The sequence below is a fragment of the Lontra canadensis genome, unplaced genomic scaffold (assembly GCF_010015895.1).
Source record: "Lontra canadensis isolate GAN:19392208 unplaced genomic scaffold, GSC_riverotter_1.0 scaffold57, whole genome shotgun sequence".
Lineage (NCBI taxonomy): Eukaryota > Metazoa > Chordata > Mammalia > Carnivora > Mustelidae > Lontra > Lontra canadensis.
In genome coordinates this window covers 1,563,969-1,571,545 of record NW_022631051.1, presented here as the reverse complement: position 1 = coordinate 1,571,545, position 7,577 = coordinate 1,563,969, and the positions used below count along the sequence as shown (strand labels likewise).

The following is a 7,577-nucleotide window of genomic DNA, read 5'->3' as shown; positions in this document are numbered from 1 at the left end:
TGCCTTTCTTCTGGGTGTTCATGCCCTTGGGAGGGTTGTGCCAGGTTCATCATCGGGGCCTCTGACCAGCTGTCTTTCCTCAGCAGAGAGGAAGGGAGACCACGAGATGGAAACTCCAAGAGGAGCACTCAGGACAAAGCTAGGGCACCAGCTTCTGGTCTCATTTCTCCTGGTGCTCCGGAGATCACGCCATATTTGGGGGCCCTGAAAATTTCCCTTAAAAAAATTAATGTGTTTATTGGATTTACATGGACCCACTCTTCCAAATCGTTCAATATTCAAAACTGAGTAGGCTTTGGAGCTGGTCAAGCTCTCTGAGCTCTAAGGGCTACTGAGGATTTTTAGCAAGAGCTCAAAAGTAAAAAAGCAAGGAGCTGTCTGCCACCGTTCATTGTTGAGGGCCCTATCCATCAAGTGAGGACTGAAACAATCTTGTTAAAACATTTTAAATTCTTAGGCTACAATTGCATACCTCATCATAAAACACCATTTTGCCTACTTCCCAGTGTTTTGAGGATAGCTTCAGTGCAATGACATAAACCACCACCAAAGGGCCGAGGGAATGAAATCTGTGTTTGGAAGAGCGTGTAATTCTGGTTTACAGCTTCTGCTGGAAGGCCTTACAGCGCCCCACTGTCCCCACTGAAGATCGTTTCTCATTTTTCCTAGCATAGAGCATCTGCTGCTAAGGCAAATGAAAACCAGTTAGAACCAAAAAACCGAGATTGGGTTTTAATAATCCTGTTTCGTAAATGAGCTTATCACTATGTGAACATTGCTCTGAGCAGTTTGGTACACCATTTTTATATCCTCTAAATTAGCAAAGTGCTTTCCTTCTGGGGGTTAAAATGCCTCGTGTGTGTAACCTGGATTTATGTTACAAAATGGAGGGAACAGAGTTGTCCCAGAATGGGAGTGGGACAAAGTTCTTAACCCCTTCCTTCTGCTGGGGTCAGGAGTGTGTAGCTCCCAGAGAGGCAGTACGGTGTAGGGAGTGAGCAGTGGCTTTGATTCTGAAGGTCTAGCTGACTCTTAACTCAGCCCGTGCAGATGTGCAGATGGGCTAAGAAGGAACAAAGATAAGCCTCCATGAGGGATGGTTTCACCTTCTGTAAAACAAGGGCAGGAATAGCTTTTCTGTAGCGATGTGAGAGGGAACAAATGAAATAGTTGCAATTTTTTCCCTGGACTCCGTCCCCTTCCATGACACTGGCTCTACAATGCCTGGTTTGAAGTTGGTCCTGATTTCTCAGTGCCACCCCCCCCCGCCCCCGCCAAGGAGACCCTCTGGAGGGGACTTGAGAACCCACATTTTGGTGCCTCTGTTAATTCATACATCCACTCTCTCGAACCAAGGCTCGGTTCCCTGGACTACCTGGTGATCCTCCTGTTTCCTAACTGGTTCTTTTCTTTCTCTGCTCAAGCTATTTTTTTAATCTAATTTTTCTTCAAACCAACCATGCTATGACCTAATCTCTATTCTCAGCAAACAACTTTGACTCTTATTGTACTAAGAAAAAAACAGGTAGAGAACAATATAATGGGAATTCTCACAACTTCCTATAGCTCTGTGCTTAACTTCATTGGCATTCCTGATTCCCCCTTCTTTGTTCTCACTGTGAGCCACACCCTTTGGCAGCACATATACAGAAACTGGAATGTTACAGAGAAGATTAGCATGGCCTCTGAGCAAGGATGACATGCAAATTTGTTCTCACTGTGGCACAATGAGCCCCCGGCCCCCTTCAAGGTTTATCTTCCCTATTTTCCGCTGGATCTCATCCAGTTTCACCTTCTTAGGATCTAGTCTATTAATCATCCACTTTCTTCATTCTATGTTATTATTTCCCTCTTTAAAGGAATCTTAGCCATGACACCTAATTACATTCAATATTTCTATCTTAACAAAAGAAACCCTTCCTGGATCTGGCTTCTAGGTTGACACGGCTGGCAGCTTAGGCTCTTCCTTTCCCTTTACTGTCCAGCTTTGCTGAAGTGTCACTGTTTCCTGCTTCACTTTTACTCATTCTTCAAGCCACTGTAATTGGATGGCCATTCTCCATCTTCATGGAAACTAGTTTTGGCAACGTCATCTATGACTATTCTGTTTCAGTACCTAATGGTCACTTCCAGGTCTTTATCATGTTCGACTTCTCTGAAATATTTGTATTCATAAGTATATCTGCTATTTAAAATATTCTTTTTGTCATCTTTTGATATTTCACACTTTCTTTGATTTTCCTTCCACCACTTTGCCAACCCAGTCTCAGTATCCTTTGCCAGTTCCTCTTCCTATAATGTGGCATTCCCCAGGTTTCTATCCTGGGATTTTGCCCCTTCTCAATTCCTCCTCTTGGGGGATTGTAACAACTTCCAAGGTTTCAGTTAAGAATAGTGAAGCCCAGCTTCACTCTGATTCCTAGGCTTTCACAGACCTCTGCCCAGTAGATAACTTCCCTTAAATGTCTCCTTAGTCTTAAGAGCTCAGTGTGTTTCCATACAAAGCTCTCAACTTCTCCCAAATAGTCCCCCCCATTTATCCTATCCAGTGAGGGGGCCCACGTCTTAGTTGCTAAACCCCAAAAAACTGGCTGTTGTCTTAGGATCTTACCTTCCCCCCAGATATGCACTATCAACATATCTAATCACCTCTTTGGTGATTGCAAGGGATGCTAATGGAAGGGAAGGGGAAAGCAAAGGCTAAGTTAGGGACCACCTAACCTCAAATCCTACAGATTAGTGTAATTACTCTGGCTCCTTCTCAGACTTAATATTCACAAAAATTAAGATTTTAACAAAATAGGTGCTGTGAGTTGGCTCACATATTCAGGTAACCTTGATTTATATGGCATTTTTTTTCTCTCCTTTCAAGGTCAAATGCTTATGGGTTCTAATTTGTACCTAAAATTTGTATCCTTTGCCTGTGAGAAGACTGTGAAACTCTTCATTTGATTAACACTACATAATATGCTTTTCAAGTTGTCAGGACTGTAAATATTCAAATGAAAAAGTCATTGTGCTTTAGTAGCATGTGCACCCTTTGTTCTGGTTAATGAGCACAAATATAAAAGCCTAATTATCACTGCTGTTTTACACTCCATGGGTTGTTGACAATGTGTGAGACACCTTATAGGATACAGGAAAAATACAGTGTCTGACCTGAATGAAGATTGATCATCTCTTAAGAGAATCGATTTTTAATTGAACATCAAAAATGCCATTATATTTCCTAAAAATTGTTTTAAAGAATAATTCTTGTCATTATTTTTACTGTTATTGGTAGCTATTAATAGATATGATAGATTGCATGATGTCAGGTTAGTCTTAAGTGTTAAACATATAAAAATAAAGGTGATATTTATAAAATATATTTTCATCATTTATTTTGTAAATTGACATATGTGACCAATTTGATAGGCTAGGAAGTACAGTCTTGTGAGCTGCCAAATCAATGTTTGATTCAGCTAATGAGATACACTTGTATGTCTGATCTTCTGTTAGGTTCTAATGTTGCAGAGACAACTGGGGCCTGGTCTCTGCCTCACTACTCCTATCATAAGCCATGCAAGTTATCCATTACAATAACAGAACTACAGGCAAAGGCAAAGGAAGCTCTAAGACCAGTGTGAGCAGCTGTCTGAGAACAGGTAGTGTTAGTGAAGCAGATGACTTGGGATAATAAGAAGGTGTTCCCTAGACAGATAGTAAAGGAAGTGGGAGGAAACTAGATAATGAAGAACATCACTAACAAAGTTACTTAGTAATTCATTGTCTAAACTGGGGGCACTTTTGATAGCGAAAGGGACTTATTTATAATTATAATAGGACAGTAGCCATTATTGGGTAAAGAAGGACAAATGATCACTCTAGTTATATGACATGCTCATGTGATGGAGAGCGGCTAAATGGTTTTAAGAGTGAAAAGTGATATGAATAAATTTTCATTCTTAAAGGTCATTTTTGGTGGCAATGAGGTAGATAACTAGAGAGAGAGAGTGTGGACAGAGTGATCACTTAGTTGACTAACACATTCAGTTCTGTAGGTGACAGGGTTAAGAACCTCATCTGAGACAGGGACCCCAAGAAAGGAAGAGGTAATAGATTTGAAATATTGTTAGAATTTAGAATCAATAGGACTGGTGACTAGATTTGGAATATTAAAAGGAAGAAATATTTTAGAATAACTGCAGAGTTTCTGGGTTGGGTTACTGTCTTGATGATGGTACAACCAATTAATATAAAGGAATTGATGCAGGGAGATCATACAATCAATGTTGGAGTCTAAGCTTGATGTGTTTATGGGGCACAGTGTGATGGAAATGTCTAGGGTAGATGCTCAGAGGAAAAGTTAAGGCTGTGGATGGAAACATGAAATTATCATAATTCTAAAACTACTTGGCTTCAGTTGAATTTTTCTCACTGTGAGTACTTGCTCAAATTCCTGGAAGGGCCTCCTTGGCTTTTCAATATTAATTCTCTTAATGTTAAGGTGTCTACTAGAAATATAACTCTAAAATCCTTTCTATTGTATTCTTGTTTTATAGCAAATGTGTTCTCCAGCTATCTCATTGGAGAAAATTTGTTTGCTTGTTTTCATAGCTCTCATTCAAAACATTTTGCATGGGTTGTTTTCAAAGCAATCACAGATCAAATTTACAGGACACTGGTAGCCCACTGACAGATACTGCATAATGCCACTTAGCACCATTATGCTTGAGGGTATGACCCATTCCCCACATTCCATTACAATGAAACCTTCCACCTAGAAACACTACTGTAAGCTCAAACATACAAATTCTTATTCACTTACTATTCAAATAGTAAGGCCTTTAGTGCTTTTAAAGGTGGGAGGGTTCAGACAGCAGCAGATGCTCTCCCAATGGGTAACTTTAATTAGAATTATGATGCACATCATGGTTGAGCCGTACAAACCTTTGACTTTCTGCCTCCGAGCTTGCTATGAACCCATTTTTCCACATTTTTGTGGGTTACAGACTACCCAAGTTTGTGTAATATAAACCTTTATTAGTGGGCAGAATCTTCAAATAATTTTTAGTTAAGTAATTTAGTTAAGCAATTAACCCTGTAGCAGATTTGATGATGTCACTCTCGCACTTGGACTTTTTCAATGGCTCCCAAAGCCTCTAGGATAAAATTTCAACTCTTTGGCAGGTTGTATAAGGTCATTTACAGTAAGATTTGGGTATAACTTGGTCGAGCTCCACCTTCTTTCACACATCCTGCATTATCCAAAAATGGCCCTTTTATCTCTCATTCTGGGTTATGCTTTTACTCTTTGCTCTTATTCCTGGTTCACTCTTACCTCATTCTCCTCCTAGATAAATCTTACCTGTCCTTCAATATTACTTTTAGGTATCATTTCTTCTGAGAAACATTCTTTGTTTCCCAAACTGAGTTAAGCAACTCTAGTACTTGCTTATAGCACTCTGTATTTATTTCTATCCCAGCACCTACCATGCTCTATATTAAATATCTGGGATTAATTAGTCTCCTTGCCCCAGACATTTCCTTGAGGCTGGGAACCATGTTTTCATCTTAATATCCCCAGCATCTCACTCAACACCTGGAACATGGGAGTTGTTCCATAAATGTTTATTGAGTGCAGTGAGTGACTGAAAAAATAAATATGCTTTCTGTGGCACCCTCTTCCCCAGAATTCTAGCATTCCCTATTTCCCTCCCTTCCCTGTCCCTCCGAGCTTTCTTCCCAACCCTATGGACACTGCATTCCCTCCACCCTCTTCAAGCCGTATTCTTACTCAAGCTTAGAGCAGCGCTGGGCTCCTATGGCCCATTCTTCCATGCAGCTGTCTCAGGATTATGGAATATTGTTTTAGGATTTCACTCTCTAGGACTAGCCACAAGTGAAGAATCTTCCTGAGTAATTTTTTCACAATTATAAAGGAACATATGTTCAATCAACCAATGAACAGAAATGACTTCTAGTACCTTGTTTATGTCTGAGCCATGTCAAGCTTTGTATATAAAGCCCTGGAAAAATACAGTTGGCTGTTAAACAACACAAATTTGAACTGTTCAGGTCCACTGATACATGGATTTTTTTCAGTAAATACAGTTCAGTAGTGTAAATGTGTTCTCTCTTCCTTATGATTTTCTTAGCAACATTTTCTTTTCTCTAGCTTTATAGTAAGAAAACAGTATATAATACATATAACATACAAACTATGTGTTAATCAACTGTTTATGTTATTGGAAGGGCCAACAATAGGCTATTAGTAGTTAAGTTTTGGGGGAGTCAAAAGTTACATGTGGATTTTCAACTCTGTGGGGGCTCAGAACCCCTTAATCTTCTTGCTCAAGGGTCAACTGTACATGTCCCTTTTCACATGTAGGTACTGTTTTATGTTTATATAGCACTGAGACTCATGTTATTTCATTTTATTTTAGTTTGTCCTCACAGCAATCCTATGAGGTAAACAGGGCAAACGCCAGTTCTCAATATTTTAAAGACAGAGAAAGTAAGGTTGTGAGAAGAAAAATGATTGGTTGGTAAATAGCAGCTGACACTGAATCCCTGCCTTTGACTCTGGATTCCATTTACTATTCACTAAAAGGAGGTGATGAATGTCTTCTATCATCACTGTGTGGTGTAGTTATTCTTACCGAGTAATGTCTAAGAGATGCATGTGTACTTTGGCATTAGTTTCCTCCAACTCTTTTCCCAAGCCCTCCCTAGAGGAATATTCTTTTTTTTTTTTTTTTTTTGAAGACTTTACTTATTTATTTGACAGACAGAGATCACAAGTAAGCAGAGAGGCAGGCAGAGCGAGAGGAGGAAGCAGGCTTCCTGCTGAGCAGAGACCCTGATGTGGGGCTTGATCCCAGGACCCTGGGATCGTGACCTGAGCCGAAGGCAGAGGCTTTAACCCACTGAGCCACCCAGGAGCCCCTAGAAGAATATTCTTTACTGCACCGCCATGTTCCTAAGCAAGAACAATGGGAGATGCACTTCTTATATGAACTTTTATATTGTTCCAGAGGTGATAGTTGAGTGTTAGAGTGCTTTCACCACCTGGGCATGTGTCAAAAGTTACCATAGCCATAGATAACCTTGTTACTGGCCCAACTTCCTGACAGCTACATGTCTCAGGGGATGGAGGAGACAACTAAGAAATGGCTACTCTGGGCATAATTTTGATTCAAAGAAGGAATTTATTTGTGAATTAGAAGGCTAAAGGAAACTTGAGGGAACATGGCCATGTCATCCTAAAGCAGCGAGTCTCCATCTTTAGGAAGTGAAAATAGCTTCAGCAGTTTGTTCAAAATGCATAGTGCTGGTTTCCACCTCCCAGAGATCCTTGGGATCTGAGGTGGTATCTCAGATTCTACATTATCAGGTGCCAGTGTAGGTAACTAGAGGGTAGACTTTGACTTTGAACAAAATGGTGTAAGAAACACTTGCTAGGGTTGTGAGGGATTATAAAAAGGTGTTTGGGGTTGATTGTCTTGGGTTCATCTATCTCTGTTATTACCTTGGGAAACATCCTTAATTCCTAAGGGCTTCAGTTCCTTCATCTGTAAATCAAGGACTTCTCC

The 7,577-nt window shown here is 40.2% G+C and overlaps 1 pseudogene; it reads left to right on the top strand.

The window, feature by feature from the left end:
* The first annotated feature begins 1,618 nt into the window (after window positions 1-1,618).
* On the top strand, window positions 1,619-1,711 carry LOC116878502 (annotated as a pseudogene).
* Window positions 1,712-7,577: the final 5,866 nt, after the last annotated feature.